This window comes from Stigmatopora nigra, unplaced genomic scaffold, assembly GCF_051989575.1.
Source record: "Stigmatopora nigra isolate UIUO_SnigA unplaced genomic scaffold, RoL_Snig_1.1 HiC_scaffold_24, whole genome shotgun sequence".
NCBI lineage: Eukaryota > Metazoa > Chordata > Actinopteri > Syngnathiformes > Syngnathidae > Stigmatopora > Stigmatopora nigra.
Genome location: NW_027551603.1, coordinates 372243 through 392796, shown reverse-complemented (window position 1 = coordinate 392796; position 20554 = coordinate 372243). Strand labels below are relative to the sequence as shown.

At 50.9% G+C, this 20554-nt stretch overlaps 2 non-coding genes and 71 pseudogenes across 2 annotated transcripts; all 73 read left to right on the top strand.

Annotated features, from left to right (window-relative positions):
* The first annotated feature begins 36 nt into the window (after positions 1-36).
* On the top strand, positions 37-155 carry LOC144183233 (5S ribosomal RNA; annotated as a pseudogene).
* Positions 156-211: 56 nt separating this feature from the next.
* Positions 212-330, top strand: LOC144183025 (5S ribosomal RNA; annotated as a pseudogene).
* A 56-nt stretch (positions 331-386) lies between these two features.
* On the top strand, positions 387-505 carry LOC144186131 (5S ribosomal RNA; annotated as a pseudogene).
* Positions 506-561: 56 nt separating this feature from the next.
* Positions 562-690, top strand: LOC144182887 (5S ribosomal RNA; annotated as a pseudogene).
* A 56-nt stretch (positions 691-746) lies between these two features.
* Positions 747-865, top strand: LOC144184243 (5S ribosomal RNA; annotated as a pseudogene).
* Positions 866-921: 56 nt separating this feature from the next.
* Positions 922-1040, top strand: LOC144186473 (5S ribosomal RNA; annotated as a pseudogene).
* A 56-nt stretch (positions 1041-1096) lies between these two features.
* On the top strand, positions 1097-1215 carry LOC144188269 (5S ribosomal RNA; annotated as a pseudogene).
* A 56-nt stretch (positions 1216-1271) lies between these two features.
* LOC144182042 (5S ribosomal RNA) lies at positions 1272-1390 on the top strand (annotated as a pseudogene).
* Positions 1391-1446: 56 nt separating this feature from the next.
* On the top strand, positions 1447-1555 carry LOC144187118 (5S ribosomal RNA; annotated as a pseudogene).
* Positions 1556-1611: 56 nt separating this feature from the next.
* Positions 1612-1730, top strand: LOC144189200 (5S ribosomal RNA; annotated as a pseudogene).
* A 56-nt stretch (positions 1731-1786) lies between these two features.
* LOC144182886 (5S ribosomal RNA) lies at positions 1787-1915 on the top strand (annotated as a pseudogene).
* Positions 1916-1971: 56 nt separating this feature from the next.
* LOC144184242 (5S ribosomal RNA) lies at positions 1972-2090 on the top strand (annotated as a pseudogene).
* A 56-nt stretch (positions 2091-2146) lies between these two features.
* Positions 2147-2265, top strand: LOC144184434 (5S ribosomal RNA; annotated as a pseudogene).
* Positions 2266-2321: 56 nt separating this feature from the next.
* LOC144182041 (5S ribosomal RNA) lies at positions 2322-2440 on the top strand (annotated as a pseudogene).
* A 56-nt stretch (positions 2441-2496) lies between these two features.
* Positions 2497-2605, top strand: LOC144187117 (5S ribosomal RNA; annotated as a pseudogene).
* Positions 2606-2661: 56 nt separating this feature from the next.
* On the top strand, positions 2662-2770 carry LOC144186915 (5S ribosomal RNA; annotated as a pseudogene).
* A 56-nt stretch (positions 2771-2826) lies between these two features.
* LOC144189188 (5S ribosomal RNA) lies at positions 2827-2945 on the top strand (annotated as a pseudogene).
* A 56-nt stretch (positions 2946-3001) lies between these two features.
* Positions 3002-3130, top strand: LOC144182884 (5S ribosomal RNA; annotated as a pseudogene).
* Positions 3131-3186: 56 nt separating this feature from the next.
* LOC144184241 (5S ribosomal RNA) lies at positions 3187-3305 on the top strand (annotated as a pseudogene).
* Positions 3306-3361: 56 nt separating this feature from the next.
* LOC144184432 (5S ribosomal RNA) lies at positions 3362-3480 on the top strand (annotated as a pseudogene).
* A 56-nt stretch (positions 3481-3536) lies between these two features.
* LOC144182040 (5S ribosomal RNA) lies at positions 3537-3655 on the top strand (annotated as a pseudogene).
* A 56-nt stretch (positions 3656-3711) lies between these two features.
* Positions 3712-3820, top strand: LOC144187116 (5S ribosomal RNA; annotated as a pseudogene).
* Positions 3821-3876: 56 nt separating this feature from the next.
* Positions 3877-3995, top strand: LOC144184932 (5S ribosomal RNA; annotated as a pseudogene).
* A 56-nt stretch (positions 3996-4051) lies between these two features.
* LOC144185707 (5S ribosomal RNA) lies at positions 4052-4180 on the top strand (annotated as a pseudogene).
* Positions 4181-4596: 416 nt separating this feature from the next.
* LOC144191638 (5S ribosomal RNA) lies at positions 4597-4715 on the top strand (annotated as a pseudogene).
* Positions 4716-4771: 56 nt separating this feature from the next.
* On the top strand, positions 4772-4900 carry LOC144182993 (5S ribosomal RNA; annotated as a pseudogene).
* A 56-nt stretch (positions 4901-4956) lies between these two features.
* Positions 4957-5075, top strand: LOC144190725 (5S ribosomal RNA; annotated as a pseudogene).
* A 56-nt stretch (positions 5076-5131) lies between these two features.
* On the top strand, positions 5132-5259 carry LOC144184194 (5S ribosomal RNA; annotated as a pseudogene).
* Positions 5260-5315: 56 nt separating this feature from the next.
* On the top strand, positions 5316-5434 carry LOC144191320 (5S ribosomal RNA; annotated as a pseudogene).
* A 56-nt stretch (positions 5435-5490) lies between these two features.
* Positions 5491-5609, top strand: LOC144191755 (5S ribosomal RNA; annotated as a pseudogene).
* Positions 5610-5665: 56 nt separating this feature from the next.
* Positions 5666-5794, top strand: LOC144185691 (5S ribosomal RNA; annotated as a pseudogene).
* Positions 5795-5850: 56 nt separating this feature from the next.
* On the top strand, positions 5851-5979 carry LOC144184130 (5S ribosomal RNA; annotated as a pseudogene).
* Positions 5980-6035: 56 nt separating this feature from the next.
* Positions 6036-6154, top strand: LOC144186130 (5S ribosomal RNA; annotated as a pseudogene).
* Positions 6155-6210: 56 nt separating this feature from the next.
* LOC144182882 (5S ribosomal RNA) lies at positions 6211-6339 on the top strand (annotated as a pseudogene).
* Positions 6340-6395: 56 nt separating this feature from the next.
* On the top strand, positions 6396-6514 carry LOC144186251 (5S ribosomal RNA; annotated as a pseudogene).
* A 56-nt stretch (positions 6515-6570) lies between these two features.
* Positions 6571-6689, top strand: LOC144189177 (5S ribosomal RNA; annotated as a pseudogene).
* Positions 6690-6745: 56 nt separating this feature from the next.
* LOC144182038 (5S ribosomal RNA) lies at positions 6746-6864 on the top strand (annotated as a pseudogene).
* A 56-nt stretch (positions 6865-6920) lies between these two features.
* LOC144187115 (5S ribosomal RNA) lies at positions 6921-7029 on the top strand (annotated as a pseudogene).
* Positions 7030-7085: 56 nt separating this feature from the next.
* Positions 7086-7204, top strand: LOC144184931 (5S ribosomal RNA; annotated as a pseudogene).
* Positions 7205-7260: 56 nt separating this feature from the next.
* Positions 7261-7389, top strand: LOC144185589 (5S ribosomal RNA; annotated as a pseudogene).
* A 56-nt stretch (positions 7390-7445) lies between these two features.
* Positions 7446-7564, top strand: LOC144189226 (5S ribosomal RNA; annotated as a pseudogene).
* Positions 7565-7620: 56 nt separating this feature from the next.
* On the top strand, positions 7621-7749 carry LOC144182881 (5S ribosomal RNA; annotated as a pseudogene).
* Positions 7750-7805: 56 nt separating this feature from the next.
* Positions 7806-7924, top strand: LOC144189938 (5S ribosomal RNA; annotated as a pseudogene).
* A 56-nt stretch (positions 7925-7980) lies between these two features.
* On the top strand, positions 7981-8099 carry LOC144182749 (5S ribosomal RNA; annotated as a pseudogene).
* A 3697-nt stretch (positions 8100-11796) lies between these two features.
* Positions 11797-11915, top strand: LOC144183052 (5S ribosomal RNA; annotated as a pseudogene).
* Positions 11916-11971: 56 nt separating this feature from the next.
* On the top strand, positions 11972-12090 carry LOC144187912 (5S ribosomal RNA; annotated as a pseudogene).
* Positions 12091-12146: 56 nt separating this feature from the next.
* Positions 12147-12265, top strand: LOC144189937 (5S ribosomal RNA; annotated as a pseudogene).
* Positions 12266-12321: 56 nt separating this feature from the next.
* On the top strand, positions 12322-12440 carry LOC144181749 (5S ribosomal RNA; annotated as a pseudogene).
* Positions 12441-13958: 1518 nt separating this feature from the next.
* Positions 13959-14077, top strand: LOC144189567 (5S ribosomal RNA; annotated as a pseudogene).
* Positions 14078-14133: 56 nt separating this feature from the next.
* On the top strand, positions 14134-14252 carry LOC144187919 (5S ribosomal RNA; annotated as a pseudogene).
* Positions 14253-14308: 56 nt separating this feature from the next.
* LOC144189978 (5S ribosomal RNA) lies at positions 14309-14427 on the top strand (annotated as a pseudogene).
* Positions 14428-14483: 56 nt separating this feature from the next.
* On the top strand, positions 14484-14602 carry LOC144189162 (5S ribosomal RNA; annotated as a pseudogene).
* A 56-nt stretch (positions 14603-14658) lies between these two features.
* LOC144188243 (5S ribosomal RNA) lies at positions 14659-14777 on the top strand (annotated as a pseudogene).
* A 56-nt stretch (positions 14778-14833) lies between these two features.
* On the top strand, positions 14834-14952 carry LOC144187928 (5S ribosomal RNA; annotated as a pseudogene).
* Positions 14953-15008: 56 nt separating this feature from the next.
* LOC144188669 (5S ribosomal RNA) lies at positions 15009-15127 on the top strand (annotated as a pseudogene).
* Positions 15128-15183: 56 nt separating this feature from the next.
* Positions 15184-15302, top strand: LOC144187502 (5S ribosomal RNA). Its single transcript, XR_013324868.1, has one exon. It is a non-coding gene; the product is annotated as a 5S ribosomal RNA (ribosomal RNA).
* Positions 15303-15358: 56 nt separating this feature from the next.
* Positions 15359-15476, top strand: LOC144187053 (5S ribosomal RNA; annotated as a pseudogene).
* Positions 15477-15532: 56 nt separating this feature from the next.
* LOC144182452 (5S ribosomal RNA) lies at positions 15533-15651 on the top strand (annotated as a pseudogene).
* Positions 15652-15707: 56 nt separating this feature from the next.
* LOC144189693 (5S ribosomal RNA) lies at positions 15708-15826 on the top strand (annotated as a pseudogene).
* Positions 15827-15882: 56 nt separating this feature from the next.
* On the top strand, positions 15883-16001 carry LOC144186568 (5S ribosomal RNA; annotated as a pseudogene).
* Positions 16002-16057: 56 nt separating this feature from the next.
* On the top strand, positions 16058-16176 carry LOC144183073 (5S ribosomal RNA; annotated as a pseudogene).
* Positions 16177-16232: 56 nt separating this feature from the next.
* Positions 16233-16351, top strand: LOC144184478 (5S ribosomal RNA; annotated as a pseudogene).
* A 56-nt stretch (positions 16352-16407) lies between these two features.
* Positions 16408-16526, top strand: LOC144189692 (5S ribosomal RNA; annotated as a pseudogene).
* Positions 16527-16581: 55 nt separating this feature from the next.
* Positions 16582-16700, top strand: LOC144188668 (5S ribosomal RNA; annotated as a pseudogene).
* Positions 16701-16756: 56 nt separating this feature from the next.
* LOC144189935 (5S ribosomal RNA) lies at positions 16757-16875 on the top strand (annotated as a pseudogene).
* Positions 16876-16931: 56 nt separating this feature from the next.
* LOC144183548 (5S ribosomal RNA) lies at positions 16932-17050 on the top strand (annotated as a pseudogene).
* A 56-nt stretch (positions 17051-17106) lies between these two features.
* LOC144188442 (5S ribosomal RNA) lies at positions 17107-17225 on the top strand (annotated as a pseudogene).
* A 56-nt stretch (positions 17226-17281) lies between these two features.
* LOC144187688 (5S ribosomal RNA) lies at positions 17282-17400 on the top strand. The gene has a single exon (XR_013324886.1). It is a non-coding gene; the product is annotated as a 5S ribosomal RNA (ribosomal RNA).
* A 56-nt stretch (positions 17401-17456) lies between these two features.
* LOC144188667 (5S ribosomal RNA) lies at positions 17457-17575 on the top strand (annotated as a pseudogene).
* A 56-nt stretch (positions 17576-17631) lies between these two features.
* Positions 17632-17750, top strand: LOC144188052 (5S ribosomal RNA; annotated as a pseudogene).
* A 56-nt stretch (positions 17751-17806) lies between these two features.
* On the top strand, positions 17807-17925 carry LOC144187472 (5S ribosomal RNA; annotated as a pseudogene).
* Positions 17926-17981: 56 nt separating this feature from the next.
* LOC144182046 (5S ribosomal RNA) lies at positions 17982-18100 on the top strand (annotated as a pseudogene).
* A 56-nt stretch (positions 18101-18156) lies between these two features.
* On the top strand, positions 18157-18275 carry LOC144189086 (5S ribosomal RNA; annotated as a pseudogene).
* Positions 18276-20554: the final 2279 nt, after the last annotated feature.

Below are 20554 nucleotides of genomic sequence, written 5' to 3'. Positions count from 1 at the left end.
GACATTTCATGGGTGTCCATCTGCAAGGGCAGTACCGCTCACGGCCATACCACCCTGAAAAGGCCCGATCTCGTCCGATCTCTGCAGCCAAGCATTGTTCGGCCTGGTTAGTACCTGATTGGGAGACCGCTTGGGAATACCAGGTGCTGTGAGCGTCATACCCCGCATCTTTTTCGACATTTCATGGGTGTCCATCTGCAAGACCAGGACCGCTCACGGCCATACCACCCTGAAAAGGCCCGATCTCGTCCGACCTCGGAAGCCAAGCATGGTTCGGCCTGGTTAGTACCTGATTGGGAGACCGCTTGGGAATACCAGGTGCTGTGAGCATCATACCCCGCATCTTTTTCGACATTTCATGGGTGTCCATCTGCAAGAGCAGTACCGCTTGTGGCCATACCACCCTGAAAAGGCCCGATCTCGTCCGATCTCGGAAGCCAAGCATGGTCCGGCCTGTTTAGTACCTGATTGGGAAACAGCTTGGGAATACCAGGTGCTGTGAGCATCATACCCCGCATCTTTTTCGACATTTCATGGGTGTCCATCTGCAAGAGCAGTACCGCTCACGGCCATACCACCCTGAAAAGGCCCGATCTCGTCCGATCTCGTCCGATCTCGGCAGCCAAGCATGGTTCGGCCTGGTTAGTACCTGATTGGGAGACCGCTTGGGAATACCAGGTGCTGTGAGCATCATACCCCGCATCTTTTTCGACATTTCATGGGTGTCCATCTGCAATTGCGGTACCGCTCACGGATATACCACCCTGAAAAGGCCCGATCTCGTCCGATCTCGGAAGCCAAGCATTGTTCGGCCTGTTTAGTACCTGATTGGGAGACCGCTTGGGAATACCAGGTGCTGTGAGCATCATACCCCGCATCTTTTTCGACATTTCATGGGTGTCCATCTGCAAGAGCAGTACCGCTCATGGCCATACCACCCTGAAAAGGCCTGATCTCGCATGATCTCGGAAGCCAAGCATGGTTCGCCCTGTTTAGTACCTGATTGGGAGACCGCTTGGGAATACCAGGTGCTGTGAGCATCATACCCCGCATCTTTTTCGACATTTCATGGGTGTCCATCTGCAAGCGCAGTACCGCCCACGGCCATACCACCCTGAAAAGGCCCGATCTCGTCCGATCTCGGAAGCCAAGCATGGTTCGGCCTGGTTAGTACCTGATTGGGAGACCGCTTGGGAATACCAGGTGCTGTGAGCATCATGCCCCGCATCTTTTTCGACATTTCATGGGTGTCCATCTGCAAGGGCAGTACCGCTTACGGCCATACCACCCTGATAAGGCCCGAACTCGCCCGATCTCGGAAGCCAAGCATGGTTCGGCCTGGTTAGTACCTGATTGGGAGACCGCTTGGGAATACCAGGTGCTGTGAGCATCATACCCCGCATCTTTTTCGACATTTCATGGGTGTCCATCTGCAAGAGCAGTACCACTCACGGCCATACCACCCTGATAAGGCCCGATCTCGGAAGCCAAGCATGGTTCGGCCTGGTTAGTACCTGATTGGGAGACCGCTTGGGAATACCAGGTGCTGTGAGCATCATACCCCGCATCTTTTTCGACATTTCATGGGTGTCCATCTGCAAGCACAGTACCGCTCACGGCCATACCACCCTGAAAAGGCCCGATCTCGTCCGATCTCGGAAGCCAAGCATGGTTCGGCCTGGTTAGTACCTGATTGGGAGACCGCTTGGGAATACCAGGTGCTGTGAGCACCATGCCCCGCATCTTTTTCGACATTTCATGGGTGTCCATCTGCAAGAGCAGTACCGCTCACGGCCATACCACCCTGAAAAGGCCCGATCTCGTCCGATCTCGTCCGATCTCGGCAGCCAAGCATGGTTCGGCCTGGTTAGTACCTGATTGGGAGACCGCTTGGGAATACCAGGTGCTGTGAGCATCATACCCCGCATCTTTTTCGACATTTCATGGGTGTCCATCTGCAATTGCGGTACCGCTCACGGATATACCACCCTGAAAAGGCCCGATCTCGTCCGATCTCGGAAGCCAAGCATTGTTCGGCCTGTTTAGTACCTGATTGGGAGACCGCTTGGGAATACCAGGTGCTGTGAGCATCATACCCCGCATCTTTTTCGACATTTCATGGGTGTCCATCTGCAAGAGCAGTACCGCTCACGGCCATACCACCCTGAAAAGGCCTGATCTCGCCCGATCTCGGAAGCCAAGCATGGTTCGCCCTGTTTAGTACCTGATTGGGAGACCGCTTGGGAATACCAGGTGCTGTGAGCATCATACCCCGCATCTTTTTCGACATTTCATGGGTGTCCATCTGCAAGAGCAGTACCGCTTACGGCCATACCACCCTGATAAGGCCCGAACTCGCCCGATCTCGGAAGCCAAGCATGGTTCGGCCTGGTTAGTACCTGATTGGGAGACCGCTTGGGAATACCAGGTGCTGTGAGCATCATACCCCGCATCTTTTTCGACATTTCATGGGTGTCCATCTGCAAGAGCAGTACCACTCACGGCCATACCACCCTGATAAGGCCCGATCTCGGAAGCCAAGCATGGTTCGGCCTGGTTAGTACCTGATTGGGAGACCGCTTGGGAATACCAGGTGCTGTGAGCATCATACCCCGCATCTTTTTCGACATTTCATGGGTGTCCATCTGCAAAAGCAGTACCGCTCACGGCTATACCACCCTGATAAGGCCCGATCTCGGAAGCCAAGCATGGTTCGGCCTGGTTAGTACCTGATTGGGAGACCGCTTGGGAATACCAGGTGCTGTGAGCATCATACCCCGCATCTTTTTCGACATTTCATGGGTGTCCATCTGCAAGCACAGTACCGCTCACGGCCATACCACCCTGAAAAGGCCCGATCTCGTCCGATCTCGGAAGCCAAGCATGGTTCGGCCTGGTTAGTACCTGATTGGGAGACCGCTTGGGAATACCAGGTGCTGTGAGCACCATGCCCCGCATCTTTTTCGACATTTCATGGGTGTCCATCTGCAAGAGCAGTACCGCTCACGGCCATACCACCCTGAAAAGGCCCGATCTCGTCCGATCTCGTCCGATCTCGGCAGCCAAGCATGGTTCGGCCTGGTTAGTACCTGATTGGGAGACCGCTTGGGAATACCAGGTGCTGTGAGCATCATACCCCGCATCTTTTTCGACATTTCATGGGTGTCCATCTGCAATTGCGGTACCGCTCACGGATATACCACCCTGAAAAGGCCCGATCTCGTCCGATCTCGGAAGCCAAGCATTGTTCGGCCTGTTTAGTACCTGATTGGGAGACCGCTTGGGAATACCAGGTGCTGTGAGCATCATACCCCGCATCTTTTTCGACATTTCATGGGTGTCCATCTGCAAGAGCAGTACCGCTCACGGCCATACCACCCTGAAAAGGCCTGATCTCGCCCGATCTCGGAAGCCAAGCATGGTTCGCCCTGTTTAGTACCTGATTGGGAGACCGCTTGGGAATACCAGGTGCTGTGAGCATCATACCCCGCATCTTTTTCGACATTTCATGGGTGTCCATCTGCAAGAGCAGTACCGCTTACGGCCATACCACCCTGATAAGGCCCGAACTCGCCCGATCTCGGAAGCCAAGCATGGTTCGGCCTGGTTAGTACCTGATTGGGAGACCGCTTGGGAATACCAGGTGCTGTGAGCATCATACCCCGCATCTTTTTCGACATTTCATGGGTGTCCATCTGCAAGAGCAGTACCACTCACGGCCATACCACCCTGATAAGGCCCGATCTCGGAAGCCAAGCATGGTTCGGCCTGGTTAGTACCTGATTGGGAGACCGCTTGGGAATACCAGGTGCTGTGAGCATCATACCCCGCATCTTTTTCGACATTTCATGGGTGTCCATCTGCAAAAGCAGTACCGCTCACGGCTATACCACCCTGATAAGGCCCGATCTCGTCCGATTACGGAAGCCAAGCATGGTTTGGCCTGGTTAGTACCTGATTGGGAGACCGCTTGGGAATACTAGGTGCTGTGAGCATCATACCCCGCGTCTTTTTCGACATTTCATGGGTGTCCATCTGCAAGAGCAGTACCGCTCACGGCCATACCACCCTGAAAAGGCCCGATCTCGTCTGATCTCGTCCGATCTCGGCAGCCAAGCATTGTTCGGCCTGGTTAGTACCTGATTGGGAGACCGCTTGGGAATACCAGGTGCTGTGAGCATCATACCCTGCATCTTTTTCGACATTTCATGGGTGTCCATCTGCAAGAGCAGTACCGCTCCCGGCCATACCACCCTGAAAAGGCCCGATCTCGTCCGATCTCGTCCGATCTTGGAAGCCAAGCATGGTTCGGCCTGGTTAGTACCTGATTGGGAGACCGCTTGGTAATACCAGGTGCTGTGAGAACCATGCCCCGCATCTTTTTCGACATTTCATGGGTGTCCATCTGCAAGAACAATTCTGCTCACGGCCATACCACCCTGATAAGGCCCGATCTCGTCCAACCTCAGAAGCCAAGCATGGTTCGGCCTGGTTAGTACCTGATTGGGAGACCGCTTAGGAATACCAGGTTCTGTGAGAACCATGCCCCGCATCTTTTTCGACATTTCATGGGTGTCCATCTGCAAGAGCAGTACCGCTCACGGCCATACCACCCTGAGAAGGCCCGATCTCGTCCGATCTCGGAAGCCAAGCATAGTTCGGCCTGTTTAGTACCTGATTGGGAGACCGCTTGGGAATACCAGGTGCTGTGAGCATCATACCCCGCATCTTTTTCGACATTTCATGGGTGTCCATCTGCAAGAGCAGTACCGCTCACGGCCATACCACCCTGAAAAGGCCCGATCTCGTCCGATCTCATCCGATCTCGGAAGCCAAGCATGGTTTGGCCTGGTTAGTACCTGATTGGGAGACCACTTGGGAATACCAGGTGCTGTGAGAACCATGCCCCGCATCTTTTTCGACATTTCATGGGTGTCCATCTGCAAGAACAGTACCGCTCACGGCCATACCACCCTGAAAAGGCCCGATCTCGCCCGATCTCGGAAGCCAAGCATGGTTCGGCCTGTCTAGTACCTGATTGGGAGACCGCTTGGGAATACCAGGTGCTGTGAGCATCATACCCCGCATCTTTTTCGACATTTCATGGGTGTCCATCTGCAAGAGCAGTACCGCTCACGGCCATACCACCTTGATAAGGCCGATCTCGCCCGATCTCGTCCGATCTCGGAAGCCAAGCATGGTCCGGCCTGTTTAGTACCTGATTGGGAAACCGCTTGGGAATACCAGGTGCTGTGAGCATCATACCCCGCATCTTTTTCGACATTTCATGGGTGTCCATCTGCAAGAGCAGTACCGCTCACGGCCATACCACCCTGAAAAGGCCGGATCTCGTCTGATTTCAGAAGCCAAGCATGGTTTGGCCTGGTTAGTACCTGATTGGGAGACCGCTTGGGAATACCAGGTGCTGTGAGCATCATACCCCGCATCTTTTTCGACATTTCATGGGTGTCCATCTGCAAGAGCAGTACCGCTCGTGGCCATACCACCCTGAAAAGGCCCGATCTCGTCCGATCTCGGAAGCCAAGCATGGTCCGGCCTGTTTAGTACCTGATTGGGAAACCGCTTGGGAATACCAGGTGCTGTGAGCATCATACCCCGCATCTTTTTCGACATTTCATGGGTGTCCATCTGCAAGAGCAGTACCGCTCACGGCCATACCACCCTGAAAAGGCCCGATCTCGTCCGATCTCGTCCGATCTTGAAAGCCAAGCATGGTTCGGCCTGGTTAGTACCTGATTGGGAGACCGCTTGGGAATACCAGGTGCTGTGAGCATCATACCCCGCATCTTTTTCGACATTTCATGGGTGTCCATCTGCTAGTGCAGTACCGCTCACGGCCATACCACCCTGAAAAGGCCCGATCTCGTCCGATCTCGTCCGATCTTGGAAGCCAAGCATGGTTCGGCCTGGTTAGTACCTGATTGGGAGACCGCTTGGGAATACCAGGTGCTGTGAGCATCACACCCCGCATCTTTTTTGACATTTCATGGGTGTCCATCTGCAAGAGCAGTACCGCTTGTGGCCATACCACCCTGAAAAGGCCCGATCTCGTCCGATCTCGGAAGCCAAGCATGGTCCGGCCTGTTTAGTACCTGATTGGGAAACAGCTTGGGAATACCAGGTGCTGTGAGCATCATACCCCGCATCTTTTTCGACATTTCATGGGTGTCCATCTGCAAGAGCAGTACCGCTCACGGCCATACCACCCTGAAAAGGCCCGATCTCGTCCGATCTCGTCCGATCTCGGCAGCCAAGCATGGTTCGGCCTGGTTAGTACCTGATTGGGAGACCGCTTGGGAATACCAGGTGCTGTGAGCATCATACCCCGCATCTTTTTCGACATTTCATGGGTGTCCATCTGCAATTGCGGTACCGCTCACGGATATACCACCCTGAAAAGGCCCGATCTCGCCCGATCTCGGAAGCCAAGCATGGTTCGCCCTGTTTAGTACCTGATTGGGAGACCGCTTGGGAATACCAGGTGCTGTGAGCATCATACCCCGCATCTTTTTCGACATTTCATGGGTGTCCATCTGCAAGCGCAGTACCGCTCACGGCCATACCACCCTGAAAAGGCCCGATCTCGTCCGATCTCGGAAGCCAAGCATGGTTCGGCCTGGTTAGTACCTGATTGGGAGACCGCTTGGGAATACCAGGTGCTGTGAGCATCATGCCCCGCATCTTTTTCGACATTTCATGGGTGTCCATCTGCAAGGGCAGTACCGCTTACGGCCATACCACCCTGATAAGGCCCGAACTCGCCCGATCTCGGAAGCCAAGCATGGTTCGGCCTGGTTAGTACCTGATTGGGAGACCGCTTGGGAATACCAGGTGCTGTGAGCATCATACCCCGCATCTTTTTCGACATTTCATGGGTGTCCATCTGCAAGAGCAGTACCACTCACGGCCATACCACCCTGATAAGGCCCGATCTCGGAAGCCAAGCATGGTTCGGCCTGGTTAGTACCTGATTGGGAGACCGCTTGGGAATACCAGGTGCTGTGAGCATCATACCCCGCATCTTTTTCGACATTTCATGGGTGTCCATCTGCAAAAGCAGTACCGCTCACGGCTATACCACCCTGATAAGGCCCGATCTCGTCCGATTACGGAAGCCAAGCATGGTTTGGCCTGGTTAGTACCTGATTGGGAGACCGCTTGGGAATACTAGGTGCTGTGAGCATCATACCCCGCGTCTTTTTCGACATTTCATGGGTGTCCATCTGCAAGAGCAGTACCGCTCACGGCCATACCACCCTGAAAAGGCCCGATCTCGTCTGATCTCGTCCGATCTCGGAAGCCAAGCATGGTTCGGCCTGGTTAGTACCTGATTGGGAGACCGCTTGGGAATACCAGGTGTTGTGAGAACCATGCCCCGCATCTTTTTCGACATTTCATGGGTGTCCATCTGCAAGAGGAGTACCGCTCACGGCCATACCACCCTGAAAAGGCCCGATCTCGTCCGATCTCGGAAGCCAAGCATCGTTCGGCCTGGTTAGTACCTGATTGGGAGACCGCTTGGGAATACCAGGTGCTGTGAGCATCATACCCCGCATCTTTTTCGACATTTCATGGGTGTCCATCTGCAGTAAGAGTACCGCTCACGGCCATACCACCCTGAAAAGGCCCGATCTCGTCCGATCTCGTCCGATCTCGGCAGCCAAGCATGGTTCGGCCTGGTTAGTACCTGATTGGGAGACCGCTTGGGAATACCAGGTGCTGTGAGCATCATACCCCGCATCTTTTTCGACATTTCATGGGTGTCCATCTGCAAGTGCAGTACCGCTCACGGCCATACCACCCTGAAAAGGCCCGATCTCGTCCGATCTTGGAAGCCAAGCATGGTTCGGCCTGTTTAGTACCTGATTGGGAGACCGCTTGGGAATACCAGGTGCTGTGAGCATCATACCCCGCATCTTTTTCGACATTTCATGGGTGTCCATCTGCTAGTACATTACCGCTCACGGCCATACCACCCTGAAAAGGCCCGATCTCGTCCGATCTTGGAAGCCGAGCATGGTTCGGCCTGTTTAGTACCTGATTGGGAGACCGCTTGGGAATACCAGGTGCTGTGAGCATCATACCCCGCATCTTTTTCGACATTTCATGGGTGTCCATCTGCAAGAGCAGTACCGCTCACGGCCATACCACCCTGAAAAGGCCCGATCTCGTCCGATCTCGGCAGCCAAGTGTTGTACCCGTGATTTTCCACGGGGTGGTAGTATTTCGCCTTTAAAAGACGGGTGAAATAATCAGACAGGTCCTTCGTTGTATTTCAAACCAACTTTAGTTATTTAAGCAATTCACACAAAACATAATATACAATAACACTCAAATATATACATAGTAACATATTAACAACCCGTTATAATCCAAAGCAATGTACTTGCTGCATAAACGATTATAACTTATGAGTATTGTAACTTGTTACCTTTTGTTCCGGCCGTCATATACTGCATAACTATTATGCTACCCTTACAACGGCGGCCGAAAGTAGCCTGCTGTAGACAATGCACCCGAGACTCGCGCATTCACGCACACACATAAAAAAAGTAAACAACCAGCGGTCGAAGGTAGCTCGCTTTAAACAATACCCGAGACTCGCACACATGAAAAAGTAAATAACCAGCGGCCGAAGGTAGCTTGCTGTAAACAATACCCGAGACTCGCACATTTACGCGCACACATAAAAAAAGTTAACAAGCATCACTAAGCATTGCGTTCTTTCTCACATGCTACTATTGCCTCTTGCACATCTCACACTCAATCGTTATTCAAAACAAAGCAACATACCTGTAAAAGACGGGTGAAATAATCAGACAGGTCCTTCGTTGTATTTCAAACCAACTTAGAGAAATGTCTGAATAGCCCGTTATTATACTCTACCAAGGTCTATGACCATTGGTTAATCATTACGTCATCGCCCCGTGTTTAACGCATGCTAGCGGCATGAGTCCCTTTTTAACTTAACACCTGCACTCATGTATAACATCAACTACTTCACCCTGTCACACTCTCCCCCACAAAAACAAATGTCGTCCCGACATTAATATGCTCCCAAGCATTTCCACTTTGGTGAGCCGATGCTCATTACAGTCCAGGCGGCCCGGGCCACAGTTCAAATATAATCCACAACTCGTACGGTCCACGTTTTACTGGATGGCACAGTAATCACAGTCCATAACAGTCCATAACAGTCCATAACAGTCCATGACAGTCCATGACAGTCCATGACAGTCCATGACAGTCCATGACCGCATCATGCACGTCGTCCTTGTAGGTTCAAGCTTGTTGGAGTCCAAACAAAAAAGGTGGCTGCAGGTAATATGGATGCAGGTGTACTAACCAAGGGGCCACTCCTGGTGCAGGGTAAACAGTTAGCCGCTCCTGCGGTGACTGTGTACTATAACAGGAGGGGATTCCAAGATGGTCATAGGTCGTACGTCGTGGTGGGTGTCTCTCCCTTCTCGGCCGTTCATCAGTCAGCGCCTCAGGTTCCGTCACGGCGGTTGGCGGGGAAGTCTCTGAGAACTGTTCAGTACTAGGACCTTCAAGAGGAGGGTTTGCTCCCTCACCAGGCAGGTCCTCCAGCTGATGGTCCTCTTCTACTTGTACTGGTCCGGAAGCAGGGCCCCTCACTTCGTGTGTCTGGTCCACAGGCAGTGGCCTGTGCTCCGGCTCCATCTCTTGGGTACCTCTCTCATTTAGCTGGCGTAGCTCATAGTGGAAGTCATCTTCGTCATCGCTTTCTTCGTCTGACTCCTGATGAGATGCCGGCTGCTGTTTCTTTCTCGGCGTCCTCGTGCCGATTTTCCCTTCTTCTGGTGTTATCTCAATGGGCAAATGTTCACAAGACATTAGTAGATTTCTGTACAGAATTCTGGAACGATCTTTACCTCTTCCTGGCCTAACTTCATAAATTAGTAGGCCAGATCCCATTTGCTTCACCACTGTGTGAACTGTATCTTCCCAGAAGTCGCGGAGTTTCCCAGGTCCTCCTCTTGGTGTCAGGTTGTCTGGTTTTGGTTTGACCTTTGGGAATCTACTCGTCTTTGTCTGTTGAGTAGGAATTGATTCACTAGATTTTTGACATTCAAGGGGAGACTTGTCAGTGTCTCTACCATATTGGGTCAAAGCTCTAGTTGATTCTATCTTTAACCTCTCATTCGCCTGTTCTTGTTCCCTTTCTTTCAAGAATGTAACTTTTTGCAGCTTCAATAATTCAAGCTCCTCTTTCAGTACTTCCTCCCTCTGGAGAGATGCCATAATCTCTCTTTCTGTTGCTTGCTTGGTCTGAAAAAGTTTCTCCTTCTCCACAACAAACATGTCCACCTGTTTCTCCAGAGCCATTTTCTCTTCTTGCAGTACGCTAATCTCATCAGTTTTCTGCTGCTCAGCTTGTTCAAACTGAAGTTCAAGATGGTCAATCTTTTTCTGAAAGGCTTCTCTCTGTTGCAATATGTCCTCTTCCAGTTTTTTGATGATGTGATCTTTAGATTGAACGATTTCATCAGTATGCAAGTTTTCTAGCGCCAAGAGTTTTTTCTGTTGGGCTATTTCCTCTTCATAAGATAAAAGTTTCAATTCTTTTGACTCCACATCTGTTGCTGCCTTTGCTAAACAGCCAACTGTTTTGTCAAGCTGGTTCTTCAACTCTGCATTTTCGCACCGCAGATTTTCTCTCTCAGCTTTGTAAATTTCTATAGCTTCATTTCTCGCAGAGAGCTGCTCCAACAAATCTCTTCTTTGCTTATCGCTCTCTTCATTATGCCTAGCTTGTTCTTGTTTCATGGCTTCAAGGTCCCTCTTGAGAATTTTTTCGCGCTCAAGAGAGGCCAAGTGTTCACTATTTATTGCCTGCTTTGCCCCAAAAAGTCTCTGCCACCCCAGTCTTCTGTCTTCATACAACATCCTTATCCCCTCTTTTAATTTTAACCACTCAGACATACCTTTGTCCTCGTCTTTGAGTTCGTTCCTTTTTAGGTGGTTATAGATGTGACACAACAATGGCACTCGTGATATGCATTCCGGACTCCCTATGTTAAGGAAATCACATATTTCTAACAGGTCATTAACTGTTAGCTTGAAAAACATTTCTTCTACTTCCAGGCGTAACTGCTCTCGTTCCATTTCCATTTTCTCAACACAGTAGGAGTTTGGTTTATGATGCAAAAGTGTGAGCACTGAACTGGCACGTTTTTACCGTCTCTCTGATGATCTCTACTGGCCTCAGATGACGAGTACTCTGCCAACTCCACGTTCCTTTTAACAGCAACACCTCTTCTCACTGTCTTGATCCTGGTTGTGGTTTAGGTTTTGCTGGCTCAGCATTCAGTACTCAGGTTGTGAATACTGGTCATCCAAGCAGAAATCCCAGCGGTGCCTCCAAAAATGTTGTACCCGTGATTTTCCACGGGGTAGCGGTATTTCGCCTTTAAAAGACGGGTGAAATAATCAGACAGGTCCTTCGTTGTATTTCAAACCAACTTAAAGAAATGTCTGAATAGCCCGTTATTATACTCTACCAAGGTCTATGACCATTGGTTAATCATTACGTCATCGCCCCGTGTTTAACGCATGCTAGCGGCATGAGTCCCTTTTTAACTTAACACCTGCACTCATGTATAACATCAACTACTTCACCCTGTCACACAAGCATGGTTCGGCCTGGTTAGTACCTGATTGGGAGACCGCTTGGGAATACCAGGTGCTGTGAGCATCATACCCCGCATCTTTTTCGACATTTCATGGGTGTCCATCTGCTAGTGCAGTACCGCTCACGGCCATACCACCCTGAAAAGGCCCGATCTCGTCCGATCTCGGAAGCCAGGCATGGTTCGGCCTGGTTAGTACCTTATTGGGAGACCGCTCGGAAATACCAGGTGCTGTGAGCATCATACCCCGCATCTTTTTCGACATTTCATGGGTGTCCATCTGCTAGTGCAGTACCGCTCACGGCCATACCACCCTGAAAAGGCCTGATCTCGTCCGATCTCAGAAGCCAAGCATGGTTAGGCCTGGTTAGTACCTGATTGGGAGACCGCTTGGGAATACCAGGTGCTGTGAGCATCATACCCCGCATCTTTTTCGACATTTCATGGGTGTCCATCTGCAACAGCAGTACCGCTCACGGCCATACCACCCTGAAAAGGCCCGATCTCGTCCGATCTTGGAAGCCAAGCATGGTTCGGCCTGTTTAGTACCTGATTGGGAGACCGCTTGGGAATACCAGGTGCTGTGAGCATTATACCCCGCATCTTTTTCGACATTTCATGGGTGTCCATCTGCAAGAACAGTACCGCTCACGGCCATACCACCCTGAAAGAGCCCGATCTCGCCCGGTCTCGGAAGCCAAGCATTGTTCGGCCTGGTTAGTACCTGATTGGGAGACCGCTTGGGAATACCAGGTGCTGTGAGCATCATACCCCGCATCTTTTTCGACATTTCATGGGTGTCTGAAAAAGTTTCTCCTTCTCCACAACAAACATGTCCACCTGTTTCTCCAGAGCCATTTTCTCTTCTTGCAGTACGCTAATCTCATCAGTTTTCTGCTGCTCAGCTTGTTCAAACTGAAGTTCAAGATGGTCAATCTTTTTCTGAAAGGCTTCTCTCTGTTGCAATATGTCCTCTTCCAGTTTTTTGATGATGTGATCTTTAGATTGAACGATTTCATCAGTATGCAAGTTTTCTAGCGCCAAGAGTTTTTTCTGTTGGGCTATTTCCTCTTCATAAGATAAAAGTTTCAATTCTTTTGACTCCACATCTGTTGCTGCCTTTGCTAAACAGCCAACTGTTTTGTCAAGCTGGTTCTTCAACTCTGCATTTTCGCACCGCAGATTTTCTCTCTCAGCTTTGTAAATTTCTATAGCTTCATTTCTCGCAGAGAGCTGCTCCAACAAATCTCTTCTTTGCTTATCGCTCTCTTCATTATGCCTAGCTTGTTCTTGTTTCATGGCTTCAAGGTCCCTCTTGAGAATTTTTTCGCGCTCAAGAGAGGCCAAGTGTTCACTATTTATTGCCTGCTTTGCCCCAAAAAGTCTCTGCCACCCCAGTCTTCTGTCTTCATACAACATCCTTATCCCCTCTTTTCATTTTAACCACTCAGACATACCTTTGTCCTCGTCTCTGAGTTCGTTCCTTTTTAGGTGGTTATAGATGTGACACAACAATGGCACTCGTGATATGCATTCCGGACTCCCTATGTTAAGGAAATCACATATTTCTAACAGGTCATTAACTGTTAGCTTGAAAAACATTTCTTCTACTTCCAGGCGTAACTGCTCTCGTTCCATTTCCATTTTCTCAACACAGTAGGAGTTTGGTTTATGATGCAAAAGTGTGAGCACTGAACTGGCACGTTTTTACCGTCTCTCTGATGATCTCTACTGGCCTCAGATGACGAGTACTCTGCCAACTTCACGTTCCTTTTAACAGCAACGCCTCTTCTCACTGTCTTGATCCTGGTTGTGGTTTAGGTTTTGCTGGCTCAGCATTCAGTACTCAGGTTGTGAATACTGGTCATCCAAGCAGAAATCCCAGCGGTGCCTCCAAAAATGTTGTACCCGTGATTTTCCACGGGGTAGCGGTATTTCGCCTTTAAAAGACGGGTGAAATAATCAGACAGGTCCTTCGTTGTATTTCAAACCAACTTAAAGAAATGTCTGAATAGCCCGTTATTATACTCTACCAAGGTCTATGACCATTGGTTAATCATTACGTCATCGCCCCGTGTTTAACGCATGCTAGCGGCATGAGTCCCTTTTTAACTTAACACCTGCACTCATGTATAACATCAACTACTTCACCCTGTCACACAAGCATGGTTCGGCCTGTTTAGTACCTGATTGGGAGACCGCTTGGGAATACCAGGTGCTGTGAGCATCATACCCCGCATCTTTTTCGACATTTCATGGGTGTCCATCTGCAAGAACAGTACCGCTCACGGCCATACCACCCTGAAAAAGCCCGATCTCGTCCAATCTCGGAAGCCAAGCGTGGTTCGGCCTGGTTAGTACCTGATTGGGAGACCGCTTGGGAATACCAGGTGCTGTGAGCATCATACCCCGCATCTTTTTCGACATTTCATGGCTGTCCATCTGCAAGAACAGTACCGCTCACGGCCATACCACCCTGAAAAGGCCCGATCTCGTCCGGTCTCGGAAGCCAAGCATGGTTCGGCCTGGTTAGTACCTGATTGGGAGACCGCTTGGGAATACCAGGTGCTGTGAGCATCATACCCCGCATCTTTTTCGACATTTCATGGGTGTCCATCTGCAAAAGCAGTACCGCTCACGGCCATACCACCCTGAAAAAGCCCGATCTCGTCCGATTTTGGAAGCCAAGCATGGTTCGGCCTGGTTAGTACCTGATTGGGAGACCGCTTGGGAATACCAGGTGCTGTGAGCATCATACCCCGCATCTTTTTCGACATTTCATGGGTGTCCATCTGCTAGTGCAGTACCGCTCACGGCCATACCACCCTGAAAAGGCCCGATCTCGTCCGATCTCGGAAGCCAAGCATGGTTCGGCTTGTTTAGTACCTGATTGGGAGACCGCTTGGGAATACCAGGTGCTGTGAGCATCATACCCCGCATCTTTTTCGACATTTCATGGGTGTCCATCTGCAAAAGCAGTACCGCTCACGGCCATACCACCCTGAAAAGGCCCGATCTCGTCCGTTCTCGGAAGCCAAGCATGGTTCGGCCTGGTTAGTACCTGATTGGGAGACCACTTGGGAATACCAGGTGCTGTGAGCATCATACCCTGCATCTTTTTCGACATTTCATGGGTGTCCATCTGCAAGAGCAGTACCGCTCACGGCCATACCACCCTGAAAAGGCCCGATCTCATTCGAGCTCGGAAGCCAAGCATGGTTCGGCCTGGTTAGTACCTGGTTGGGAGATCGCTTGGGAATACCAGGTGCTGTGAGCATCATACCCCGCATCTTTTTCGACATTTCATGGGTGTCCATCTGCTAGTGCAGTACCGCTCACGGCCATACCACCCTGAAAAGGCCCGATCTCGTCCGATCTCGGCAGCCAAGCATGGTTCGGCCTGTTTAGTACCTGATTGGGAGACCGCTTGGGAATACCAGGTGCTGTGAGCATCATACCCCGCATCTTTTTCGACATTTCATGGGTGTCCATCTGCAAGAGCAGTACCGCTCACGGCCATACCACCCTGAAAAAGCCCGATCTCGTCCGATCTCGGAAGCCAAGCATGGTTCGGCCTGGTTAGTACCTGGTTGGGAGACCGCTTGGGAATACCAGGTGCTGTGAGCATCATACCCCGCATCTATTTCGACATTTCATGGGTGTCCATCTGCTAGTGCAGTACTGCTCACGGCCATACCACCCTGATTGGCCCGATCTCGTCCGATCTCGGCAGCCAAGCATGGTTCAGCCTGTTTAGTACCTGATTGGGAGACCGCTTGGGAATACCAGGTTCTGTGAGCATCATACCCCGCATCTTTTTCGACATTTCATGGGTGTCCATCTGCAAGAGCAGTACCGCTCATGGCTATACCACCCTGAAAAAGCCCGATCTCGTCCGATCTCGGAAGCCAAGCATTGTTCGGCCTGGTTAGTACCTGATTGGGAGACCGCTTGGAAATACCAGGTGCTGTGAGCATCATACCCCGCATCTTTTTCGACATTTAATGGGTGTCCATCTGCAAGAGCAGTACCGCTCACGGCCATACCACCCTGAAAAGGCCCGATCTCGCCCGATCTCGGCAGCCAAGCATGGTTCGGCCTGGTTAGTACCTGATTGGGAGACCGCTTGGGAATACCAGGTGCTGTGAGCATCATACCCCGCATCTTTTTCGACATTTCATGGGTGTCCATCTGCTAGTGCAGTACCGCTCTCGGCCATACCACCCTGAAAAGGCCCGATCTCGTCCGATCTCGGAAGCCAGGCATGGTTCGGACTGGTTAGTACCTGATTGGGAGACCGCTTGGAAATACCAGGTGCTGTGAGCATCATACCCCGCATCTTTTTCGACATTTCATGGGTGTCCATCTGCTAGTGCAGTACCGCTCACGGCCATACCACCCTGAAAAGGCCCGATCTCGTCCGATCTCGGTGGCCAAGCATGGTTCGGCCTGTTTAGTACCTGATTGGGAGACCGCTTCGGAATACCAGGTGCTGTGAGCATCATACCCCGCATCTTTTTCGACATTTCATGGGTGTCCATCTGCAAAAGCAGTACCGCTCACGGCCATACCACCCTGAAAAGGCCCGATCTCGTCCGATTTCGGATGCCAAGCATGGTTCAGCCTGGTTAGTAGCTGAATGGGAGACCGCTTGGGAATACCAGGTGCTGTGAGCATCATACCCCGCATCTTTATCGACATTTCATGGGTGTCCATCTGCAAGCGCAGTACCGCTCACGGCCATACCACCCTGAAAAGGCCCGATCTCGCCCGATCTCGGCAGCCAAGCATGGTTCGGCCTGGTTAGTACCTGATTGGGAGACCGCTTGGGAATACCAGGTGCTGTGAGCATCATACCCCGCATCTTTTTCGACATTGCATGGGTGCCATCTGCTAGCGCAGTACCGCTCACGGCCATACCACCCTGAAAAGGCCCGATCTCGTCCGATCTCGGCAGCCAAGCATGGTTCGGCCTGTTTAGTACCTGATTGGGAGACCGCTTGGGAATACCAGGTGCTGTGAGCATCATACCCCGCATCTTTTTCGACATTTCATGGGTGTCCATCTGCAAGTGCAGTACCGCTCACGGCCATACCACCCTGAAAAGGCCCGATCTCGTCCGATCTTGGAAGCCAAGCATGGTTCGGCCTGTTTAGTACCTGATTGGGAGACCGCTTGGGAATACCAGGTGCTGTGAGCATCATACCCCGCATCTTTTTCGACATTTCATGGGTGTCCATCTGCAAGAGCGGTACCGCTCATGGCCATACCACCCTGAAAAGGCCCGATCTCGTCCGATCTTGGAAGCCAAGCATGGTTCGGCCTGTTTAGTACCTGATTGGGAGACCGCTTGGGCATACCAGGTGCTGTGAGCATCATACCCCGCATCTTTTTCGACATTTCATGGGTGTCCATCTGCAAGAGCAATACCGCTCACGGCCATACCACCCTGAAAAGGCCCGATCTCGCCCGATCTCGGAAGCCAAGCATGGTTCGGCCTGGTTAGTACCTGATTGGGAGACCGCTTGGGAATACCAGGTGCTGTGAGCATCATACCCCGCATCTTTTTTGACATTTCATGGGTGTCCATCTGCAAGAGCAGTACCGCTTACGGCCATACCACCCTGAAAAGGCCCGATCTCGTCCGATCTCGGAAGCTAAGCATGGTTCGGCCTGGTTAGTACCTAGTTGGGAGACCTTCTGGGAATACCAGGTGCTGTGAGCATCATACCCCGCATCTTTTTCGACATTTCATGGGTGTCCATTTGCTAGTGCAGTACCGCTCACGGCCATACCACCCTGAAAAGGCCCGATCTCGTCCGATCTCGGCAGCCAAGCATGGTTCGGCCTGTTTAGTACCTGATTGGGAGACCGCTTGGGAATACCAGGTGCTGTGAGCATCATACCCCGCATCTTTTTCGACATTTCATGGGTGTCCATCTGCAAGAGCAGTACCGCTCGCGGCCATACCACCCTGAAAAAGCCTGATCTCGTCCGATCTCGGAAGCCAAGCAAGGTTCGGCCTGGTTAGTACCTGATTGGGAGACCGCTTGGGAATACCAGGTGCTGTGAGCATCATTCCCCGCATCTTTTTCGACATTTCATGGGTGTCCATCTGCTAGTGCAGTACCGCTCACGGCCATACCACCCTGAAAAGGCCCGATCTCGTCCGATCTCGGAAGCCAAGCATGGTTCGGCCTGTTTAGTACCTGATTGGGAGACCGCTTGGGAATACCAGGTGCTGTGAGCATCATACCCCGCATCTTTTTCGACATTTCATGGGTGTCCATCTGCAAGAGCAGTACCGCTCACGGCCATACCACCCTGAAAAAGCCCGATCTCGTCCGATTTCGGAAGCCAAGCATGATTCGGCCTGGTTAGTACCTGATTGGGAGACTGCTTGGGAATACCAGGTGCTGTGAGCATCATACCCCGCATCTTTTTCGACATTTCATGGGTGTCCATCTGCTAGTGCAGTACTGCTCACGGCCATACCACCCTGAAAAGGCCCGATCTCGTCCGATCTCGGAAGCCAAGCATGATACGGCCTGGTTAGTACCTGATTGGGAGACCGCTTGGGAATACCAGGTGCTGTGAGCATCATACCCCGCATCTTTTTCGACATTTCATGGGTGATCTATCTGAAATCCAGATCAAATTCTGGATTTCAGATAGATCAGTTGTCATCATGCACCTTTTACCAAGACTGGACCTATAGTAGGACTTAGATGGAGAGCTATCTTAAAAAGAACATGTCCTCATTACTTGGGGGAGAAACAAAGGATCCAAAATCACTCAGAGCTGTCAGGAGTGGTTGGATTGCCTTTCCTGGCATGACGTCACGATAACTATCAGCTGTCACTAATTACGTGATTAGATTATTTTTGGTATTTAAGCATTATGATTTTCTGTGGACGCGGTTGGATCGACTGGTTAAGTTCTGGTTTCGTTTCCTGTTAATCCTCGTAGTAATTGCTGTTTCCATTGACGCCACGCCGCATGTTCAGTTCGTTTGTAATGAGTGGTCAAGCCAAGTTGTTTAAGTTATGTTACCCCGTTTATTAAATCAACCAACAAGAGCTACAGATCTGCCTCACCTTTCCAATTACTTTGGCGACTCTGCATCTGGGTTCAACTTACCCTACGATCGCGTCGCACTACGCGGCGAAATCGTAACAGCACGATCCAACCATTATGGACCCAGCGGAGCGCCACCCACGCTCGCGCCGACGCACTCGGCGACGCAAACCATCCACCTCGAAGACACCGGACTGCTTGGAATGTATAAGAAACCCCTCAGAATCGTTTAGGAATTTTGTAATGGACACACCGTGGTGCGGGGCTCTCAGGCACATCATTTCTAGAGATGAGCCACAGCTGGTAGAAGAGTTAGAGCCGCAGCGTACTCATACGCCCCACCACTGCTATGCACGTCGCCCTGGGAAGCCTTTACCGTTTCATCATGATGCCCAGGTGCGTACAACCACCAGAGAGCGCCCAAGTTATCTTATGCCTATGCCCAGAGGAATTGATTCACCATGGAGGGAGCCTGAAGATTCTGGTGAGGAGGACACCCGTTGAGGAAGTTCCCCACGGCCAGCAGCGTGGCCAGGATCTTCTTGAAGGTCCGGTTGCCGGCCAGCTGCTCCATGCCCAACTTCAGGTCAAACAGGGGCTCGGCGATCTCCTGCTCGAGTGCCTCATAGTTGAGTTTGAAAGACCACTGCTGCAGGCGGGGGGTCAAGGTGCTGACGGAAGCCAGGCCCGAGAGGAATTCCTCGGCCGTCCCCAGGGGAACGTCGGGATTGGCCGAGCGAGCCTCGCGGATCTTCTGCTTCTCCTCCTCTGTGGGCGTCATGCTCAGGATCTTCTCCACACCCTCCTTGTTGATGGCAAAGTCGTCAAAGTTGAGGATGGCGCTCTTGATGACGTGAACGGCGGGCAGGACCGTCATCCCGATGTTGATGGCGGTGCTCCGCTTGGAGTCCAGAACCAGGATCTCGGACTTTTTGCTCTCTGGCGCTTTCTTGGCCCATGGCGTCTCTTTGGCCCTGGACTCAGAGGTGCTCCAGCTTCCCCATGTCCACTTGGACCTTGTCCAGTGACGCCAAAAATAATCTAATCACGTAATTAGTGACAGCTGATAGTTATCGTGACGTCATGCCAGGAAAGGCAATCCAACCACTCCTGACAAGAGCATCAAATAAAGACAATTTGTCGGTCTTTCGGGAACAGATTTTCTTGAAAAATAACCCTTTCGCTATGATTTCTAGAATTTTACTGACATAATGCAAGTGCATTCGCAGCTAGCCCTCAGAGATAAAATGAGTTGGATTTCCATCTCCAACAATACCAGCCGATATGTTATTTGAGGTTCTTGATCTGAATGAATTAAATGACCTCCGGTATGCAGTACAACTGTAAAGCAATTACTTTAAATTATGTTCATTCTTTTCGTCCCTACCTTTCCACATAGCCTCCTTACTGTCATTATTTGTTCCTTGGGAGAGAGTCCGATTAGGTCGAGGTTTGAAAGGGCAGGTCACTAATAATAGCGCCGCTGAAAATAATCTCGAAAATGCCACTGGTCTTTAATTAAGATTCCTAATCTATTGGAAAATAATTTAAATGTCGGAAGATACTTTCATTAACTCATTGGCTATCGTTGACAAAACAAGTCGTCCAATTTAGCGGAGTAGGAGAGATGGCAGCAGATAAATAATTCATTTGCTGCCGCCCTCGCATTTGATTGGATGTGATGAACTAGGTAAAATTCACAGCAGGATTAAAAAAAAGGCACATGTTTGGATCTTTATAATCATGATTTTTTTTCCCTATTCATGTTCTTGTAACTTTCCATGTACTTTCATTTTGTGTGG